Source organism: Myripristis murdjan, chromosome 6, assembly GCF_902150065.1.
Source record: "Myripristis murdjan chromosome 6, fMyrMur1.1, whole genome shotgun sequence".
Taxonomy (NCBI): domain Eukaryota; kingdom Metazoa; phylum Chordata; class Actinopteri; order Holocentriformes; family Holocentridae; genus Myripristis; species Myripristis murdjan.
Genome location: NC_043985.1, coordinates 3,101,420 through 3,124,961, shown reverse-complemented (window position 1 = coordinate 3,124,961; position 23,542 = coordinate 3,101,420). Strand labels below are relative to the sequence as shown.

Below are 23,542 nucleotides of genomic sequence, written 5' to 3'. Positions count from 1 at the left end.
CTGAGGTGCGGTGTTTGCACAGTGGAACAGGCTTTGTCTTGAAGACGCAGGACAATGACGAGCAGCATAATGTAATCTCCTCCTAAGGGTGGCGAGCGGAGGGGCAAGGTTTAAACGTATGTGCCGGTGCTTGCTCCCACAACTCCATTCACCTCCCACCCCCCGTCACTCGGGCAATATTTCATGTTAACAGCAACTCAGGAGAGAATGCACGTTGTCACTTAAGCCTGTGTAGTGTTCACCCAGGTCTTTTGTGAAGGGAGCAGAAAAGCTTTTCACTCATGCAAACATCCCCTTCCTTAGTTCTGCTCATTAAAGGTGTTGTGAGCAGCGGCTTGCACACCCACACTCATATCTGGCAACTTGCTGATCCTGGGTGCAGGCTTTTGCTTTGAAAAAAAAAAAAAAAGAAAAAAAAAACTCCAGCCTCAAATTTGTGAAGTTCCAGGTTTGAAGATTATCACTTGCAACTGCCAAGTGTGTCACACAAGGAAATACTCATTTAGTAATTATCTAAATATATAACAGATGAAGTGCTCGTTTCAACCCCTGCTGCTTGCAACCTCCAAGCGCGAAATACAGTAAAATACTAGCAGAGACATCACCGGCAACCAGAGGCCTGCAGCAGTGCCACCTACAGTGTCTCAAAGTCAACATGTGCTATATCATTTATGGGTCAGCTGAACCCCATTCTGGTTTAATTGTCCATATGATTAGGTGAAACCATACTCGGTTTCCTATGGCGCGGACATGGCAACGGCAGCGCGGAGCCTCATGTGGCGCTCAGCTCATTGAGAGCGCCTCTGTCTCATAGAGTTCCATTGTTCTTCCTCCACTGTGTCCATGGCTGCACAAGTGGCACTGACAGCTGCGACGAGACAACATTTGGGACTGTGCATATTTTGGTGTGTGAATGCGCGCATTCATCGTGCAGGTGCAGGCCATGAGCTCGATATAATGCATCGCCCTGTGGTGTGTCATATCTCTTATCTCTCTCTTTTCTGGGCTGTTATGTTTTCACGGCTTCATTTGCCAAAAGCGAGTAGCTTCCCTTTCGTTCGGCTACTCTTAAGTTTCCTTTCCAGACAGGTGCTTTTTGCCGCTGGCTCGACGTTAGTTGTAACATGTGCCATTTTACAGCTGTTGGACAGTGGGCCAAAAAGGTAGCTGCTATTTCCTACAGTTGTCAGGAGGAGGCAAGGATGGCTTTATAGCCTGCTCTCCAATGTCAGCTCCCCCTCAGAGGTGGACAGGACGGGGCATCAGCATGAACGTGAACAAGGAAGTGTGAAAAACAGAGACAGCAAGCCAAATATATGCACATGTTATATGGAATATATGTCCATGTTAAGTGCCCATATAGATGCAGCATTCAAATTTGGCATATTTTTATATAGACACATACATGCGTCTCCATTGTTTTCACATATGCACATTTATGTTTGACCTATATGGGCAACACATATATCACCATCTCCAGAGGGGCGTGTGTATGTTTGTTTCCTATGTGACTATAGATGTAGCATATATGACAACATTCTTCCTGTATAAGGGCATTTCTGAATGGGTGTGTGTCCCTGTCACAATTTAATCTGAATATGTGTATTTGTGTGTGTAAGAGCGAATGACAGAAATAACAGAGGGATTCTGCACACTAACGCTTGCGGATTTCATTGTTTATGTTTGTGTTTGCATGCTTGTGTGTGTGTGTGTGTGCGTGTGTGTGAGAAAGAGACAGAGAAAAAGACAGCTAAAGAGGAAGATATTGAGCATTTTGGCTTGTACTTTGCAATCTTAGAGTATGCACATGTGTCTGTGTGTGTGTGTTGTGGCACACTACAGTTGGAGTATATGTGTGTGTGTGTATGTGTGTGTGTGTGCTCTCTCTTGTATGTGTGTGCTGTCACTGGTCCAGTGGTCCAGCCAGTTGTGGCTGACAGTGACTGGATGAAGTCCAGTGACCAGTAACTCAATGATGTGGTGCTCCTACTTCCAGAAGAGGGCCTGTCTTTGTCTCTCCTTGGCTCTGTACAACCCTCCCTCCCCTCCGGAAAATTTTTAGACCTCAGTTAAAATGTCACACACACACACACACACACGCTCTCAGCAAGACAATGTCCCATACTTGCTTGTGTTTGCCCCTTGAGATGAAGTGCACATATTTGCAACATGGAAGCATGCTCCACAAATGCGTGTGTATATGTGCATGTATATGTATGTGTATGAGTATGTGAGTGTGTGTGTGTATGTCTTTGCATGTGCTTGCATATGCATATTTGTATGTCTATGCATGCATGCACATATGGACTGTTGTTTTGTGCGGAAAGGGTGCATGTCAATGTGAGTGCAAGTGTATGCATGCACTCAGGGACTGCTGTTGAGTGCAGAATGTGTGTGTGTGTGTTTGTGAGCGTATGAGTGTGTTGCGGCAGCTCTCCTCTGCTGGGCAGCCAGCTGTCTATCTGATTACCCAGTATCCTCCAGGTGTCAGAACTGCCATCTGCACATGAGTGGCAGGGCGTGTGGAGTGAAGGAATGGAAGGAAAAGAGGAAAAAAGAAGAGAGGAAACAGACAGAATAACGGGTTCTGCAGATATCTGGAACATGTTCAGACGGGTCAGCCAGAGCCAGGGAGTGTGAACGCAGCTCAGGGGATTCCAACTTGCGGTCGGTCGATTGAAAAGGAGGCTGTGAATCTAAGTCTGTGTTGGGCAGAAACGCATGTTCTACAAAAAAATAACAAAAAAAAAAAGAAAAAAAAAAAAAGAAAAACGCAGAATTCTTTACAGGGATATCCCTTAGATGTGTTTTTTTGCCAACGCTTTATTATTATTATTATTATTATTATTATTATTATCATATTATAATTATTATTATTATTATTATTATTATTATTATTATTATTTAAAGAACTTCTCTGTATACAGTCCTTTGAGTTGTTCTCGCTAGAATTGCCCTTAATTGTGCCCTGAGAGAAAAATGCCTCAGTTTCCAAGAGAGAATCATTTGGTTGATTAAAGACATGAATAAAAGATCATACGTGCCCAGTGTTTGCTTTTTTCTTCATTGTTCTCAATTAGCCTCAAATTGCAGAATCAAAGGCATGTTTGTCTTGCGCTCTTTGTACAATTTAGAGGCCGTGTCAAAGGCGCCGCTGAGATGCCTCACATTACAGAAATGCAGTGGTGGTGCGCTTTCGTGTTTGTCCGTGAGTGTGTGTGCATGCGTGTGTCTGTCTTGTGTGAACACAAACTCTGTTCCCTAACGATTTCTTTATCCAATTCATTTCTATCTGTCTTTAATTAGTGAACTCCCACTCTCGGTTAAGACCGCCTCCCATCCTCTCTTAATTTGGGGCCTATTCAGGGCGGTCCCATCCCAAGCTTGTTACCTTCAAAGCTCTCAAGTCGGCAGCACAAACACTATGTCCTCTTTGATGTTAACTGTTTCTATTCTATAACCGTTTCTTTGACCCCAGGTATAGTGAACCGCTGTGTTTATGTGTGTGTGTGTGTGTGTGTGTACTCTAGATATCTAATGAGGCTGACCTTGGGTTAGCTCTCAGACTTAATGACAGCAGAGTGGTCTGTTATAGCCGAGTTCATCTGATGTGACCATGCGGCCGTCCGTCTTTGCAAAGAAAATGTCCCGCGTTGCTGATGCTGTCACTAACTACGTTAAGATGGATTGGAACCCATTTATCAACTTCAAAGCTGCATTCAAGAATCCCACTGTTTGTTGGTTGATGGGGTTTGCGTGGCTGACTAAGTTTGTGCAGTGGAAGTGCTGTGTGAGAACTGCACTTAATCTCTGTTGGCCCTGCCTGGCTTTGACACAGGCACTCTGTTCTATCGATAACATCCACTGTAAGAAGGACCTCAAGTAGCTCTGCAACATATTCCCAGTGCTCCTAAACATTTCCCATACTTTTTTCCAGACATTAATTTCTTGACCAGATTTGAAGATTTTTGGTCATTGTGATCGTTGACCCCGCTCTCTATAACTGAAGATTATGAGGATTTATAGGTTACTTGATCTGTAAAAGACATGTAAACCAATACATGTTATCTACACAGAAGTAGGGAATTTCCGCACAGGGAGTATAATATATGTCTGTAATAAACATCCATTCATGAAATATAACTGGCTTTGGCACATTTTCATGTATGGATATATTTGTTTAACATATATTGCAAATGCATGCACCCTCCCCAGCCATTGTCATATATGTATGTTGAGCAGGCATAGGTGCCCACATGCAACACTATAATATGTTGTTTTCATATATGCTCATTTATACTGTATAAGTTCAAATATATATGGGCTACACATATATCACCATACCCAGAGGAAGTATATATGATTGGTTCTTATATGACTTTATATGTAAAATATATATGAAACAATTTCTCTGGTATAAGGGGATCTATGTTCATATATTAGATTTCCATATAGGTATAGAGTGAAAAAAAAATGGGACCAGAGGTAACATCACATGGCCTTACTTAATCCACACCAAATGTTATTGTGCAAAAGCAATGCTTTGTTGTCTTAATTCAGAGCAATAGTAATGATTTTTTCCACCTTCTGCTGTCTTTTCAGGTCACGTTCATGAATTCTAAACTTGGCCACAAGTGAGAAGAGGGTGTCGGAGTTGAAGTCTCTTATTTCTGTGAGTTTCTCTCATTGATTGAGGTATTCTGTCGTCGCCTTGGCTTTAGCTCAATAGGAAAAACCACAGACCTTGAATTGGAGTAGAACGGACTTTCCCATTCAAGTCAACATAGCAGGATAGCTGGAGCGGTGGCCATTTTTATGCATATTGTTGCCATTGCAAAGAACTGTGGCCAATGTACCGGGCGATTAAAACGATTTGCAACAAGTTGCCGACTCTTTGAGCTGAGAGGTATTGCAGCAACAACCAAATGAGCAGTGGAGTGTGTGGCATGGAGAGTCTTGTGCGCAATCTGTAGCCGTGAAGATTGTTGGACCAACTGGTGGTAACGATTAACAGTGATGACTGCTTTTAGCAAGCAGCCACAGCACAATATATCAGCTCCTCAGCTAGTGTGACACACTTGACGATAGACCGGGTGATATGCGTTGTCACTAACCGCAAGAGGCATTTTATTGTGTATCAGCCAAATGACCACAGCAAACAGTTCCATGAGTGGTCTACTCCAATTCAAGTTTGTTATGAAGAACATGGGACCAGCACTTCAAGGGATAGGGGTTTAATTCCCACTGGGCCAGTCATACTGAAAATGTATGTACTTGTGCCATTGTCAGGCTCTTTGGATGATTGCATTCCCTAAATGGTAGATATTGAGCTCTCAGGGAGGAGAAATCTACTACATAATTGCTTCCTTTATGGTAAAAAAACACTTGGGGTTTGTAGCACCTTTTACTAATGCAGGAACGTGCCACGTTCTGCACCAGCGGACATGTTAGCGGACCAGCACACAACGTCCAGTGTCTGTGTGTTGTCACGGTCCAGGTTAACAAAACTGTAGCTGCCTCTGTCCATGTCCACTACCTCTCCCCTCCATCAGCACATACAGAACGCTTTTGATTTGTTTCTTTCACAGCAATACAGACCTCCAGTCCGGTTAGCATTCTGCCCCGCGCACCCTCAATAGCTGCTTTCACTTGGTTGAAGAAAGGGGTCTTTTAAAGACTCGCGCAGGCAACACTCCAGGAACCTTTCAGCGCTGGGACCTACAGTATGCCTTTTAATGGACTTTCTCTCTGTGAGCAATAAAGATCATATCTGGAGTCAAATAGTGCTGTAGGTAACACTAGCCCAAATTAAGCTGGTGGGGCTGGAGTGGCCGATCTCGATGCTTTCAGCAGAGCAGGGAGACATATGAAATGCGCAGATGGGAGAGGTTAGAGAAAAGAGTGATCTGACCATCTGGCTAATCCCCCTGTTTAAGAACACTTATTAAGGCCCTCTCTAGTGGCCCTTGAGCCGTGTCACTGGTAGGTCAACAAGTGGCCTGCTTGATTCTCACTGGCGACTCATTCTCAAAGTGGACAGACAAGGTCCAGTGTTTTGGTGCGGGTGATAATCTGGACCCTGCCGGTGGGTCCAGGAGTTCAGTTTCAAAGGCTTGATTCATGGGCCGTGTCAATCTTCCTGTATCACAATGTACAACTAACTGGACTCACTTTGTTTTATTTCTAGTGGTAGTGAAGATTTTTTTTCAGACCGATGCTTTGATGGATGAGGTTTTACGGCTGAGCTGCTGAGAAATAATGAAAACACTGACAGAACAAATCAAAGAGTCATTAATGTAGGTGTGTCGAGGATTTTCTCTACTCGGTCCCACTGCATTTGAAGCAAAGGATTGTGTCATGATTAGGAAAAACTGGTTAGGCCCGGTTTTAATTACATCAAACTCACTTAACTTTATCAGTTCAGCAGGAAACTTGAAATCACATTATTATGTCTTTTGACATGCAGTTGCCTTTAAAATCAAATTACATGGCGGTGAGATGACAAGTGGACCCTCATAACAAAATTACAGTCTTTACAGGCTACCGATGCTGTCGTGACACTGACAATTTGTGGCATCTTCCTTATTTGTTTTGTGAAGGACTTTGCTCTTCAATAGGATGCCGTGGTTTTGATAATTTGATAAATCAAAGCCTTGACTCTCTGCGGTGCACAGATATCTTATGGCTGTGATTTCAAGAGCTGGGTGTGTCTGTGACTAGGGTTTCTCGATGATCTGTCATCATCTGACAATTCACATAAAATTTCCTGTAAAAAGTTTGCGGCGGTTTCAGCGTGTTTACCCTCAGAGTGTGTTACATTTGAACTAGATCCAGGGCAAATCTGATTAGTGCTGTTTAAGCAAAATAAGATCACAGCCCCATTAGCACTAGATTTGCACACTGTGCTCCTCTAGCATGGCCTAGCATTAATCTGGCTAGGTATGGCCTTTTTCATGTGAGATCCTGCTGCTCCGTTTGTCAGGTCAGGACAATCAGCACTCAACTACAGGGAGGGTAAGGAAGCATTTCTAAAGTGCTCGGCCATTTTCCGCATCAGGATATAGGCCTGTTTAGAGAACTTTTGTTGTTAAGCTTGGTTGCCATAATGACAGTCATTTGCAAAGAGTTAGAAAAATGAGCAGGCAGCCAGCATCCATTGGTCTGATTTGTGGTAAACTAATGAGCTAATGAGCTAATGAACCCACTGAGATTACCCATTTGGCTTCCCTCAAAACCCAAACAATGCCCTGCTCTGCTCCATGCCTTTCTACTCCATCTTTGTATGTGGGCTTGACTGCATTACAGCATTAGACGAATCAGCCTGGCTAATAGACAGTGTCTAACAGAATTTAGTGTTGTTTCCTGGGTTTTAAGGTTTTCAGGGCTTAACCTCCTGTTGACAGTCTCCTATCATGCCCTTTGGTGCTCGGAGTCTAAATGATCTCATTTGAAATATCCACACAGGTTTCAAACAGACTGAATGCCTCGCAAGTTTGTGGTGAGGAACTCATTTCTACCCATTTAGAGTTGGGAAAAGGGAGCTAAATGTCAGTAATTTCCTATGGCGGCGCATCAAGACAGTTCGGTCACATGTGCATATTAGCTTTGTGTATTATGTATTTATCTTTTTTTGCTAGTTTGTGTCAGTATCAATTTATTTGTTTGTGTTTGCATGCATGTTTGTGTTCTGCACACTCATGCCTCGTCAACATCCCGTCTATGAGCCATCTGGTTTTGCTTTGAGGAGGCTTGTGTTGCTGCAGAGGCCTGGGCTTTAAGGCAGGGCCAGGGCAGCAGTGGTGGTTCCTCCCCACTTATTCACAAATCCACGGTGCGAGGCCCTTCGCCAGAAACAGTATAGACCGACCCCCGTTGCTACTCTCCAAACCACCCAGGCTCATACTCCACTTTCTCTCTTCTATTGCCCTTGAAATGGGGCTTGCTCTAAATATTATCTTCCCCTCTGTTTCATCCCCCTGTTTATCCCTAAGTCGGTGGAGAGAAGAAAGGATCCGTGGGGCTGAGTCACTTTTTCCCTTCTCTCCTCTTTTCTTCAAAACCACAGGCAGCGGCAGCGGCTTCCTGGAGATGAGCGCTTTTGTCTGTTGTGTGACCGCTGCGGCTTTAGGCAGATCCTCCTCTGATGAGGTAATGTGCAGGCAAGATGAGGAGGCAAGGGAGGAGAGCCCCAGTGTGGATGTATGCTTTATTTGAACCTTTTGATTTATCCAGGGAAGACTTTTTGCTGCGTGCACATGATCTTTTTCAGCAACGCCCTGCCTGCCATTCGTCCTGTTGCACCCCTTCACACCTGGGACCTGCCCAGCGCAGCCACAGGCTGACACTGCTGGTCACTGGTCAGCTGCACGGCTGCAACTGGACTTTAAAGTGCCTTGCTGAAGGGCATCTGAGGGGCTGGAGGTCATTGCGTACTTACTTTCAAATTTTCTGAGCTGATGAACTGATCATTTGAGAATACAGCAAAGAATACACAGTACTTGTAGGTAATTATGGTGTGAATGAAAGTGGGTGTGATTCTGTTTCCCAAGTTACTGCCCTTTGGTCAGCCTTAACATGGTGGCATCTAGCTTTGGATGAAGCTACTTTTAAAAATAATGACTTTGTTTACTCTGTTACCTTAAAAGTAAGGACTTATGTCACTGAGTTATTCTTCATTGTCAGAGGACCACTGCATAACTGCATAACAATACACAAGCAAAGTGTATTGTTGACAGCAGGTTTTGAGGACTATTACTCTGTTTTTAAAACAGTAATCCAGTAATTCATATATCAAGCAGATTTAGTTTTTTTTTCTCTCAATGAGCAGCATGTTGCCTGTTGATGTTCATTTAAACATACAGCATTATAGAAAAATCATAGCAAAACATCCTCATTCTGGAGAGTAACTAATATCTCAAGAACAGTTAAGAGGAATGAGCTCAACTCAAATCTTAACCAAGACAAATTGAAGCCAAAACTGCCAGCACTCTAAAATAAAGTAATGAATATTCTTCTTATATTCATTTTACAAACCCAAACTCACAAACGCACACTGTACATTTTGGCTGCTGAAGAGGGCATGGAGCCAAAACATATGGTGTATATTAGCATTTACAAATTAATAAAGATAAAAAATCATAACTTTATTTCTGAGTGCTGGACTGTTTCAATAGTGACTACTATCTCTCCCTTCTCAAGCCCCTTTCACCACGCTTGGACCCCGCCTGCCGTCCAGCCCAGCGCACTGGGACACATGGCTGTGGTTGCGGGGTCATCTCATTCACTGCACTGCAGCAATGCAACACATCTCCCTGTCTCCTCCCAGTGTATGTAATTATGTCCATTCTTCTCTGCAAAGCTCCAATGTTTCCTACCAGCTGTCAAGCGGATTTTATGCAAAACTTTTGAAATGCTGCAAAAAAAAAGTAAAATATGAATCAGGTGTGTTTCCATCAGTTGGACTGAAGTGAATAAGTGGACTTTCTGCATGTCAAAATACACATCTGTGGAAAACATCCATGGAAAGTTTTTCAAGAATTGGTTAGCTTTTGGCAAGTTGTTGTTGTTCTTTCATGCCTGCTAGTCGTAGCCGTATTTCATGCTTTTATCCAAACACAAACACACAGGAATGTGCTTGGTAATGTCCTAATCATCAGCTAATAGCTGTGCAACCACAATGGAAACTTAACGGCGACATGGTAGCGACGGCAGGTATGACATTTCTGTGGTCATGGTGGACAGATACTTTACAGGCAACATTTCATAACATCCAGAGCTGCTTTTGAATTGCTGTGTGTGACACAGAACCATCTGGCTGCTCGTCCACAAGCCAGCATCTGTATTTATTCAACAAATGGGTTTACATGTTATTACACTGCTATGAATTCCATTTTTTTTACTGACAAATACATGCACAATAACTAACTAACTAACTAAATAAAATAAAATACAATACAATAAATTCAAATAAAATAAAATATATCCACCAAAATATATCCACCTCAAGTATTTAAAAAAAAAAAATAATTTATGCCTTTTGTCTCTTTTTGTTATATGTAATAAAATAACCCCCCCACCCAAAATAAAGAAATAAATTCATAATTCAATAAAATAACATAAAACAAAGAAGTATAAAATAAAATAAAATAAAACCTAGATGAACCTAGATGTGCATATAAATTATTGTTTATTTAGCCACTAGCACATGTACAGCTTGTGCTTTCAATAGATACTTGAGTGGAAATATGATGACAATGTTTGTGCATGTCTACACATCTACAGCCTCTGTCTCTCCCTGCCAAGGCTACGTGTCCACTTTTTCTTTTTCTCACGTCAGTGGCAACAACTGGTATCTACCCGGACTTCTGTTTGCCTCCCGCTGGGGAATACAGGCTGCTCATCATTCAGGTTAATTGCTTCCTGTTTTAACTGTCAGAGGTTGTGCAGGTCAGAAGTCAGGGTCACACTCAGCTGTTGTGCTCGGTGCTTCAGAGGCCACCACCTGGTCCTTAGATCATGGTGACCCAGCACATTCCCCCACTATATGCCTCTTCACCTTTTTCTATGTCCTTCAATATGTCGTATCTAGAACAAAGGCCCTTTTCAGTGGTTTGGCTTTCTTTACTTAATTAAAAAAAAGAGGGTTTTTAATTGCTTTTCAGTGTAATGGGCAGGTAGATGGGACGGCAAGAAGACAAGGAGACAAAGCTATTGAGGACATTTGAGCCCCTGCTGCGACAATGGCTCAACTGCAGCGCTAACACCTGTTTCTAAGGAGCTTGTGGCAGCTTCCCATTTGTGAACACAATGTTACGATTTGTTGGCCCTGAATGCAACTATCTAACAACACAAGCAACATCACATCCTCATAATTACAGTATTCTCATTACAGTAACAAAAAACAAACCAAAAAAAAAAAACAACAACATCAAAAAACTGCATCTCATTTTAAAGCTGCCATCAGCCAGAATTAACTGACCTTAATGGCTGCTGATTGCATTCCTACAGTGGCCACCCCCACTCCATTTTTAGTGATCTGATCGTTTAAGTACATGCTAGCATAATTGAGGTCTCTTCCTTGATTAGATTTGCACCAGCTTTTAACAAAGCCTGCTCGAACTTAATCCAATGAGGCCCCATTGTGGCTGCAGCTGAGGGATGACATCGCTCCTGGTTAGCTTCAAAATCAACTGTGCCGCCGAGCAATTACTGGTTACCCTGATAGAGCGGCTGGAGAAGTGAAGCGAATGACACAGTGTTTCACAAAGCTCACAAGATCACAAGTGGACAAGTATGTGTTTTTTTTTTTTTTTTTTTTTTTTTTTTCCAAAAGATGGATAGATCATAATTAGTAACATGAACTTTTCTGGCTTTCATAGGTTTTCCTGAGAGAGAATCAAAAACTGGAATGCATGTGAAGTCTTTAAGATCAAGCCATAAACAGACAATCCCAGCAATAAACGTTGTCTTTTTACAAAAGTGTAAATGCAAAAAAATATGAAATTTAGGTATTTCATTTTTTCCCTAAGACAGACTGCTTTGGATAGTTTTTATTGCTGCTGTAACATGCTTGCTTGCTCTGTCCTGAGGCTTTTTCACTTATGCTTTTTGTCTAAAATGTACATAAATTCCAGACAGCTTTGGTGGAGAGACACATCTACGTCGCACACGCCTGGTTTAGCTTCACGTTATGCATGGAGAATGGTACCTTACACATATATGAGTTGTTATAGTTCTTGCAATATAAAGAGGTACAAGAGCTCATTAGGGCTCAAGCAAGGAGCAAAATGTGTGTGTGTGTGTGTGTGTGTGTGTATGCGGGTGTGTGTGTTTGTGCGTCTGCTGGTGTCCTCTTATGACACCAAAGACTAAACCACCTCCTGACCTGTAACTGTGTGTGACACACTCAATCCTCTAATCGTCTCCTTTGTTCTCTGTCAATGTCAATTAGCCAGGTACCAGCAGTGAGCCAGAGGAAAGTGTGTGTGTGTGTGTGTGTGTGTGAGAGAATGCAGACATGAGACTTTAATTACACCTTACAAATACGATGTCTGTGTCTGTGTATGAGACTTGATTACATCCACAAATACCATGTGTGAGAGAGACAGTGTGTGAGCGTGTGGCTGCGAACACCTGCATGTCGCCGTTCTCACGTGAAATCGTCATATGAAGAGAATGATTCTGTGGCGGCGTTAGCTAATGAAAGCCTTTCAAACCTCATGCTGTAGGATAAACTGATACTTGCATGTGGGTTAAAAGTCAAAACAAAGCTGTATTTCTTGGTCGTGGAAAAGCCGACTTCTTGGCGATACCTGAGGTTTAAAAGTGTGTGACAGATCATGCATACATGTCCATGTTCCTAGACTTGGTCTAATTGATCTCTCCTTCCAACTGGATCAGTGTCTAGATTAAGAACAGGAAGGGTTTTGACTGGGCCAAGACTCTCTTTCTCTCACTCTCATCCATTCCCTGTGTGTTAACCTCCTCTATTTATAACAGTGGGGTTTCACATTGACTATATATAACCCCCAAGAAGTCGACGATCACCTGTTTAAGCTGTAAGTAATCCAAAAGTATTCCTATAGTTGCCTGGAGGTTGAATGATCTGACCTCATAAGGTGTCATGGGATGAATGAGGTCTGTTCCAGAAAGAGGTGAAGAGAAAGAAGTAAGAACAGGGGAAAAGGAATGATTTGGGGTTCAGAGGGTTGTTTGGTTCCTAAATAAAACCAGCCAGTAAATATTGTATGTACATACTGTATGTTTCCAGCATGCTTGACCTCATTCATTTAGCTGTGACGTGAAAGAATAAGTACCAGTATGGGCCCTTTGTTTCAGGTGATTGTTGATAGTGGCCTGATATGCTGTGTGATAAACGCGCTTGAATTTGCAGGAAAACCAATGCGTTATTATGTAGGTCAGGAACAGTTAAGACCTGAGTGATTGCGATATGAGCACAGGCCAAATTTATATGTGTGTGTTTAGGAGGACAAATGGCTCCGGAGTGTGTTTGTTAGATCCTTGTGGATGAGGCCCTGAGGGGCCTGGCTGGCTGTCAAACACTGGATCGCTTGCCTTGCACATAATAGCGGACAGAATTCGGTGCACTAGCCAATATGTTGCTACTACATGATGTACATTTAGATACGCGATCAGACGCTTTGCGCACAGGCAACACTCAGGAAATACCCAAATGCAAAGGAGTGCATCGTCTGCATGCAATTAATTTAACCGATGGATTCATATTCAATAATTAATGTCGATTGGCGTATGACCCTATATGCCATATAGTAAACAGCATGTCTCATAACTATGTATGGGATCTTGTAGGCAGTTAATATATGGCTGAAAGGCCCAGAGACAGGCCATGGGTTTTAATAAATCAGCCATATCTAATGAAGCTCTTAATTGTGATTTACAGGCTCTGAGCTTAGTGCTGCGATGTTAGAGAAATGGCTGAGCAGTGAGAGAGAGCGAGAGAGAGAGGGAGAGAGAGAGAGAGAGAGAGAGAGATGGGTTGAAACAAAGTGAGAAAGAAAGAGTAGAGGTATAGCAAAGATCAATTCAGCGATATTCAGTAACAGAGAGAGAAACAGAGACACACACATACACACACACACACAGAGAGAGAGAGAGAGAGAGAGAGAGAGAGAGAGAGAGAGAGAGAAAGCAAAGACGGTGCAAGAATATTCTCTTCCAGTGCAGAGCCAGCAGAAGAAAAAAGGCATTATTAAAAAACCCGTCTCATTCAAGCAACTGTGAAATTCTTGCATGAGTCTCATGAGAGGTTGTCCTGATATGATTATATTTAATGGAATAAAAATCAGAACAGCTGGACAAGGAACGGTTATAGTCACAGCCCACATAATAACACAAAGAAGGTCTATTTATACCTTCACTAAATGGTAATCCACAAGTCCCCTTTTCTGTTGTATTTTGTCTCTATCTTTGGGGCTTATTAAGTACTTACTGCTGTGGTGTTTTTGCACTGGAGATAATGAAACTGTTCAGCTATTTTTTGATTATATTTTAGAATGTAAAAATAAATCAAGTGTTGCTTTTTTTTTTTTTTTTTTTTTTTTTGGAGCTAAACTCTCATTGCTGTGGTGTTTTTGCACTGCACTTCCAAGAGATCACCTGTCAATCAGTGTATCCAGCACTGTGGCATTTTTTCCTTGGATTTTCTATTGATGAAGTTTGACTTTCTGTAGGTGACAGTCTTTTCTTTGTCTGTTCAGTTAATAGTGGATATCGCCACACAGGATAACTACCCAGTTTTTCTTTTCTTAATTCCAAACAACCCTGAAATGACATCTATTCTTATGTTCCACAAGATCTACCAACTGTCCCTACATTGAATCACTTCTGTGTTGGACCAATTAGTGGTAGCAGAATGGAAAGCTATTTAATTAAAAATGTCGAGGTTATTTCTTTGTTCTAATCTTTCTGACACCTCCAAGAACGAAAAGTTACGGTCAGTTGTTTCCTCCTAGCTCTTATTTATGTGGCAGCACTTTTCCCTGTGCTTCCTCAGGATCTGATTGGGTCAGGACTCTGATCCTTGCACTTGGCTAAAATGGTTTCTTATAATGACAGTGGCTTAGAACTGAAACTTCTACTCCTCCGCTTTTTGTCGTTCAGTCTAGACTGTCAACTAAATCCACATGATGCAAAATATGAAGGTGAATGTCCCACGCAACAGAAAAGTAGAATTTGTCCCTGCACAGTGAGACTGACTTGAAGCATTTACAGCATGGTTGATGCTTGGGAAGACTAGAGGGCCCTGTAAAGGAGGCACAGGAGAAGGGAGGATGGTGGAGATGTGCAGCCTATAGGGGCCATGGAAACCTCCCCTTCTGCTGTCCAGGAGCAGTTGTCTTGTTGGGGGGTTGAAGGCATGTCAGCATCCCCCGGCATGTTGAGCTGTCACAATCCAGACTAATCCTTCCTGCGGTGTATCCCCTGGTCCAGCTGATGCCACGCGTTATAGAGTATGTGTGAGTGTTTTGTGCGTGCTGTATGTGTGTGTTATGGGAAACTCGGCTACGTGATTCGAAACAGTTATACGTGATTTGATAACAGGCGTCTGATAATGCGGATAAGCATGCTGTTTTCCACACTGAACCGGGGGACACAGATAGGTAGGACTTTAGAGGAGAGGCAGACCTGTGGCCAATTCACTGGTCACCAGGTCAAATCTCCAAACAAGCTGGGAAAATCTGGGCGTGGACAGTGAAAGGGTAATGTTTCACCCTTCTGTGGAATATGAACATAAGCAAGTGTATAGACACACACACACACACACACACACACACACACACACACAGTCACAGGGCTGGGTGGAGAGAGGTGTGAGTGTGTGCTAAGAGGCCAGTCCTTGCCTATACTGCACAAGGTATCCATTGTCCTTTACCGGCCCACAGCAGATGTACATTGTTCCCAGCGCACAAGACCTGTTTTCAAACCATGTAGGGCGTTGTAGCCAATCACAACTCGCTTTTATTCATGTAGGCAAATGTTCACATGGTGTTTTTCTGTCTGCGTTAGGTGTCTGTATGGGTTAAAAAGCAATTGCAGTCTTCAAATACAGTCATATGCAAATGTGTAGTGATTTATTTCTGTATACCTCTGTTAGTATGGCACATATTGCTGGTGTTCCAGTGGGATTCAACTCGCACTGGAACACATGCTCAAAAAAATCAACTTATGGGAGCTAAGCTTTAACCACTTGACATATATGATATGAAGTTAATATCTTGGACTCACAGGTTTTTGAGTGGTGTTCTTATGTTGGTGATCAAGGAATGTAAGTTTATACCAGTGTTGTGCTCACTGTAAATCGCTCTGACGGAGAGCATCAGCTAAATGCCTGACGTGTGAAAAATGTAAATACAGTCTTCCTTGGTGTAGACAAGGCTGCATTTTGGCTAATCTTGCTACAACAAAGTTCTACACTGCCAAGATTGCAGAGCCTAAATCCTATGTTCCAAACACAGTGCAATTGTCACACCCATCTGTATACATTACGCATTCAGGCCGGTCAATAATTGAATAAAAATATGTTGTTTATCGTCAGAGAGTAGCATTGCTTTTCAATAATGCAGCCATTCCATGCTAAAAAACCTTGGGAAATCCTCAAAGATCTTTCTTAGATTGGAACAAAGCTCATTGTCAGAGGACAGAGAGGCAACAGGGATTACAATGGGGGCATCCAGTGAAACGACTTGTCAGTCCTAATCTGGGATTAGTGGGCTTTAGCGCCTCATGGGTGCACTAAAAGCCACCTGTTTGGACGGTGCTACAGATGATCTTATACCTTAGAGCTCCTTGTTTGATTCTAATTCTTTTTTTTTCTTTTCTTTTCTTTCTTTTTTTTTTTTAACATAAAAGCTTTATATCATTTGTTACTTTATGAGGATACACACATTCAAACATTCAAATTTATTACTGAATGATCTGCTAAACTAATAATGGTACATATTATTTAGTTCAGTCATGTACCCCCTGTTTGAGCTGCTGTATTGTATCATCTCCAAATAGACAGATTTCTACACATTTGTTGTTCTTAAAGTTAAACTAATTCTGGTCCTAATTCAAAAATAGAGCATCGTCTGTAGCCTCTTTGCTTTCCACTATCTGTAATATCACATCAGTGACTGAAACTGAGAATTGACATACAGTATGACCATGCTCCACTCATGTGATTTAGAGTGACGCGGGCCCTCTCTGTCTTCATGTCAACTCAGCTCAGCATTCAGCGCATGATAAATGAGGGTGGGGGATGGACAAATGCAGTAGCTAAAGCTAACAACTTTGAAGAACAGTAAATATGGATGTCTGACGATTGTTCTCAGCTGCGGTGCAACTCCTGAGGCCTGTAATGACTTATTAAAGCTCACTTTGTCTGGCGCTAGCCTCAGGGCTAATGCAATCACTCTGAAAAATGTGTGAGGGCAGCTGTTGTGTCGCCATGATCCTGGACTCAGGCTTTCTACTGTTTCGACTGTTTGTTTATTTCATCCCTGAAATAAACTTGACTGTCAATGATACTTTTGTATATTTTGCAGATCATTAATTCCCTTAATTTTTCAGTGCGTAAGCAGAGAATACAATCACTCTTTCATTCCCTCTGTCCTTCATATCTACAGTATGTCTGTCTGTCTGTCTACCTGTCTATCATCTATCTATCTATCTATCTATCTATCTATCTATCTATCTATCTATATATATATATATATACACACACACACACACACACACACAAATACATATACACTTTTTGTTACAAAAAGTGAGAGAGATCTTTGGTATATATTTATATGGAGAACACATGGCCTAGGGTTTTGTCATGTGTTCCATGATCAGTGCAGCAGAAGCTACTGATCACTTCTCAACAGCAGAAAAAAGGCATCCATAGCTTCATCTATATTCTAAGGATAATAGGATTGCACCTTGTTTACAGCCACTGTTGACTATGTAGAGAGGTCACAGCACAACAAGGCTTAAACTTGTGTAACAAGCTTATTTATACATTGCAGTAGCATTGTGATTACCCCAGAGAGGTCAGAGGGGACCGGTGTGATGATAAGGACAGTGGTGAGAAGTGACAGGACAGGTGGCCGTTTGGTTCTGCAGAGCATTACCTCCTACGAGGAATTTGCCACATGGCTAGCTGTATGTGCTTTAAACTGATACAGATTGGATGTTAAAAGAGGTGAGAAGAAACGGAGATGATAGACGGTAGAGGGAGAAAGGAAGGAGAGTGTCAGAGTGAAAAAGATTTAGGGAGAGAAAGAGGGTGCGCTTCAGCAACAGTTTCCTCCAACGACAAGTGCTTAACACCATACGAGACGAGATGTCCGTGTAGGATTACAGCTAAATCACAAAATAGGGTTGCAACAGAGAGGTGTGTCTCAACCCCCTTATCTAACACCCTGTAGATAGGGCTGGGTGATATATCTATAACATACTGATATTCTGATATAAGACTAGATATCATCTGGGATTTTGGACATCATAATATTGTGATATGGTATAGATGTTGTTTTTTTACTGGTTGTAAAGGCTAAGTTTGAGCAAAGGGGTGAAACTCATTAGACTGACGTATCAGAATCAGAATCAGAATCAGAATACTTTATTGATCCCCAGGGGGAAATTACTTTTTGTTACAATAACAACTCCCACTCCAAGTGTACAAGTTAAAAGAACAAATAGTCAAGAAAAATAAAGAAAGGAATATAAATATAAATATAAATATATATAGAATAATAAAAAGAAAAGAAAAAATATATGTACAAGTGCAAACATGGACAGGAGTTATTGCACTATAGGTAGCTGTTCTATTACTGCTTGGTCATCATATGCCCATTACTAATGACTGCTTATCACAAACCTGCTGTGTGTAATTAGGTGAAAGCACCGAGCCTCATCCCTTTTATATCCCATCACAATATTGATGTCAAACATATTGTGATATTTGATTTTGTGTGTGTCACCCAGCCCAACCTGAAGACTCACGCTGTCTTCCCGAATTCTGTCAAGTATTTGATCTACACGAAGTGACAAACAGAAACTTAGGTTAAACACCAGGTACTCTGTCCAGAGGTGGCTGGGCTGCTAGTGTGCAAAACTGGCCAGAGAGTGCAGCTTTAATGCAAAAACAACATTTAATGGACTCCTCACAAGGGAAGAAATAGCACCTCCCAGTATTAAAGTGAAGTGGTAAATGGTCTACTTCGCACTGTCGTTTATTTATAGCAAAAACACAGAAGAGCTGAATGCATTTCAGCTAAATCAACCGTCAGCATAGCAACAGCATTTACATCAAGGTAGTACAAGGTTAGAAAAGGTGAGGAGAAAAGGAGATAAAAGACAATCAAGGACAGTGAGGATATAGAATACGAGAATGCAAGATTATTACCGTTTATACTCAAGGAGGTGCCTTTTTTTTGCAGGCAGAATTCATCTGGCAGTTATTTGTTGGTGTAGGTGCGCCTGTGGGACAATGTGGACTACTTTTAGGATTAGGAGACAAAATGTTCACACTGACCAGGTCTACTAACTACTGTGGGCGGGAGGTAGCAGACAAACGCTCCTTTTGAGCCACCGAATGTTGACTTTGGTCTTCAATGGTTTCTTCAATGGTTTACTCTGTATCCCTGCCATGAAGTAGATATATGTATATGTGTACTGTATTTGTGTTAGCTAGGGGTGTGTTCCTGTGCCAGGAAAAATAACAAGCACAAGGGAGGGTGTTGGTCAATAAGGCCACTCCTGGATTTCTGGGGGTCTGCGGTTTCGGTCAAGCCTCACTGAGGTACAGAGGCTGAACAGAGAGACCCTGCATAGTGGTGTGTGTTTACTCCCACTGTACAAACGACACATTCATCATTTTCTGAGTGTTCCATCATTGGCTTTGATTGAGATTTTCCATCGGCTGGACTAACGAAGACACCAAACGTTTGCTCCAGGTGTCCATCGGCTGAGAGACAAAATGTTTGAATTGCAACTTTTGTCATCTCCGTGTGCTGAAACATTTGGTGGAGAGTGAATTCATTTGCTTTTAATATTTATTTATTTTTGTTCATGGGCTTGAAAGTTTGTAGCAGAATTTTATATTTGAGGAGCTTGATTCCAAAACAAGATGTAACACTTTCTCGCACAGAACATCCGCTCCAATTAAAGCAGAACGCTCCATAAATAATTACCGTTATTAGCTAACTTGAGACCTTTGGACCTTTGCTTCCACAAGTACAACATTTTTGGTGCTGTTCAAACATGATGTAATGAAATTCAGACAACAATTAATTCCTTTTTATGATCTTTTTTTTTTTCTTCAGTTTAGTATGTCTCAGGATAAGAACAGAGCAAGATGTGTTTCACAATGTTTTCATTTGCTAATGTAGGCCAGTTCATTGGATATTTCTTAGATGACTAATATGAATTCCAATTCCAATAAATCTTAATTCATTTAAAAGATTGCTGTTGTGGAATGAAACTGGAATGAAAATTTTGCTACTACCAAGCACTGATTTCATTATATTTGCTGCATTTGGTCCCGGGACAGTAGGACAACTTAAGGTGCGTGTGTAATTAGTGGGAAAACCCTCTGAAGAGGTAAATACATAGAGATCCTCATTGCAACATACTGATGACCACACAATGACTTTCTGTTTACCTGAGGATTTGGCTGCGAGGGTTGATTGATGGACACGGTATTTGTTTTCGCATGATATCCGCCTCCTTCTTTACTCCCCTCATTGTTTCACTTAAGTCATGAAAAGGTCAGAGAATACCTGCAGTCACTTGTGATAAGTGTTACACGGCTTTGAAACAGTGCAGCCACTCGTGGGTGCAGCAGACTACAGAGTTGCACCCTAATGGCCGCAGTGCTGAATTTCCCACACCATCCTCATCCCGCTGCCTCCCAGTCAAATCCATGCTAAGGGCTCGGAATGTCCGAAAACAAAATTGCTTTTCTTGCCATTAAGGCTCTGACGGAGTCGGCTGGTTTTTTGGGGTAACTGGTGTTGCTGCTGCATGTTTCTATTTTGAGCCAAAGCGCTGGGATGGGGGGGAATCTCGGAGAAAGCAGGGCAGTGTGTGTGTCCACATTCCACATGTCTGACCGATGACAGTGCCCTCTGTTCGCAGTGCTCAGCGATGATCTAATGAGAGTCCAGACAGACCCAAGATTTAGAGGCTGGGAGAGCTGTTCTCATACGAGGTCAATTCTCTTCAAGCATTTTTTTTTCAACCTTTATTTATCCAGCGAAAGTTAACTGAGCATGCATGTTCTATTTAGCAACACCCTACTTCTCACTCATACAGTCACATACATTCACACCAGGGAGTTGCCCAGTACAACCACAGACTTCTACTGTTGACCACTGAGCAGCTCCACCGCAGCAATTCAGGATAAGTGCCTTGCTCAGTGGCGCTGAATGGCTGTTTTGACGAGGCATTGTTGCAAGTGTAGCTCCAATAATGGCTGCCTTTTGAGTGATTTTGTGTGTGTTGCACAGTTTGCGCTTGCTAAGATACCGCAGCCCTCTGTTTTTCCATTTAAAACCTTCAGTTTCTCTTCCCTTTCTTTCACTGTATTTGCTTGTTGGGACTGTCCAGCAGACCAACAATTCCAAGAAAAGTCCTCCCTTTTTCTTTCTCCTGCTTCTTCTCTTCTCTCATTCTCTTTCTCTCTCTGGTATTTCCCACTTCCTCAGTTCTATCCAGCTGGGACGGCTGGAGATTTTACACCCAATTGGTCGAGTCGGAGGCCTTTGTCGGAGCCCTCCTCTCGCTCTTCAAGTGGCAGAAGGGACCTGGGTTGTGAATGGCGCTTTGTGTACTGTTTTTCTAAGAGGGGGCCCTCGCTCTCCCGCTCTCATCTGTCACAGGTCCCTCTCCTTCCACACTCCACAATGCCTGATTGTTTCTGCCAAGTCGCCAGGTTCCAGGCCAGATCTGAACGTTTTCCTGCCAAATTCCGACCCCAGTTTTCGTTTTTCTTCCACTCACTAAGGGATTCTAAGTTACTGTCCACGTTTGAGAGAGGGACTTAGCTAGCTGTCCACCGACAGACAGTTACACTAGTTAGGTGAATGTGTCTCTGAGCTGAAGGCTATAAGACTCTCCAAAGGCATCAAAGGAAGCAAGGGAACTTGAACCAAAATGCTCAAAGAAAACAGTAAGTAAAATTGTTGAGCATGCATTGCAAAATACAGACTTGAATATAATTATTAATCATAATGAAAAAATATCACAACAATTCAGTTCAGTTGAGCATAATTTAATATTAGCTTGTGTTTTATCATGTTGTTAAACCTCCCACTTGTGGGATCATTTCTCAACCTTACTTTGCACTCGTAAAAACTTTGAGATGCATGAGGAGGACGAATTCAAACACTTTGCTCTTGTCAAACAGTGCGCGCTCTGTTTGGTTATCACGCAGGCAATCTCACAGTATCACTTTCCAAGAAATATCTTAGACAGGAGAACCGATTTGAGGGAAACGACTCAGTGTTTTTCTAGATGTCTGACAATATGAAAAGGCTTTTAGAGAGCCTCAAGGCAGTGTGTGTAGAAAATGAATTTATTTTTCCGCTATCAGTGTAACATTTTTCACATTACTGTTTCTTGAGAGAGTCTCCAGGTAGCCAGACTCATTCTTTTGTTGGTCTCACAGGGAGAAGGTTGCTCCTTCAGTCATAATCGCTCAATTTCTTCTCTTGGCAAGCAGCTGATATTGTTAGACACAAGTGCTGTGGTCAGATGAAAAAAAAAAAACAAAAAAAAAAAAACAACTTTATATATTTATTGTCTCAGAAATTAAGAAAAGAATGCTTATTTTTTTCTTCTTCTTTTTGCTGCCCATATGTTTAAATTGTCCTTTTGAGTTTTTGTTGCTTCCCAAGCATCAAGCAGCTCCCTCAGTCATAATGGCTGTAAAAAATTTCAATCAAGTCAAATGAGAAAAAACTCCAAAATTGTAGTTATAAGGTTTCCTGTGCAAAAGCAGTGATATCCAGTCCTCCGTGAAATAATTGGTGGTATCCCAAGATATCCCTGCCTTTCTATTCATCACTTGTTAACAGCATCAGGCTGATAGCAACAGGTAACTGAAGGAGGGTTCATGTTCCTCCTGCATTTATACAGGAACATCATCATGCCGTTGATTTATTATTGGCTTCTCTCATCCAACAAATAAGCCCGCTGGTATCTGGGGGCTGGCAGTTCATTCTAAGGCTGTTAAGCCAATGTCACTGAAGTTGTTTTGCTTTCATTTGCATTCTGGCATCTTTACAAAGGCATCATTCTCCTCGTCACCAGTGCCATGCCCCCTCAGTTCATTTTAATTACACTAGTTGACTGTAATTCAGTAAGCATTTTAATGCAGTCATTTCTGTGCTGACAAATCGGTTTCATATTGTCTTTGTTTTATATTATCTATGTTTTCTAATTTATGTTAATTATTAATTAATTTATATAAGATTTCATGCATCATGAATGATTTTGTAAATGAAATCTAAAATTACATTTTTGATTGCAGAATCAACAACTGGTCATCATGAGGCCATCTGACAAAAAGCTAAGCCCAGTCCAGAGCAGCTCCTTGACAGACTTTAACCTTTTCAGGCGCCATGTTAGTTCAACAGTCTTGCCATGTTAACACACGTAATGCGATTGTTTGCCTGATGACCTGATCACTGAAATATGGGGTCTATCCATAATTGTGTCCTCTAATCAAGTGTGCTATATTTCTGCATTTTGCTAATACTCATCAATCACAGAGGGCCTTGTTGCTTGCTAACCAACAAGCCCTGGGACTGTTGCATGATGAAACTATATCAGTGGCAGCAATTTATGAGCCCGGGAATTCTTGGCCATATGAGACACCAGTTCCAAGAAACTAAGTCTAAGGCTGCCCCATAAACACACCACCAGCAATATTGTCAGCTAAATATAGGCTCTCTTCTGTCTTCTAACTCAGCTCCCCAATGCTCTCTCATTGCTCACTCTGCTGGTTATTTGCTGTTTGTTGGTT

At 41.9% G+C, this 23,542-nt stretch overlaps 1 protein-coding gene across 5 annotated transcripts in view; it reads left to right on the top strand.

Moving 5' to 3' along the window:
* The window catches only part of LOC115361118 (transcription factor SOX-6-like), a 121,300-nt gene that overhangs the window by 14,376 nt on the left and 83,382 nt on the right, over nt 1-23,542 (top strand). For 3 of the 5 annotated variants that reach the window (XM_030054420.1, XM_030054415.1, XM_030054416.1), the window contains exon 2: nt 4,603-4,672. The exons of the other annotated variants lie outside the window; for them this stretch is intronic. The gene's annotated coding sequence lies outside the window, so the exon portion shown is untranslated. The remainder of the gene's footprint in view (nt 1-4,602; nt 4,673-23,542) is intronic. 5 annotated transcript variants of the gene reach the window in all.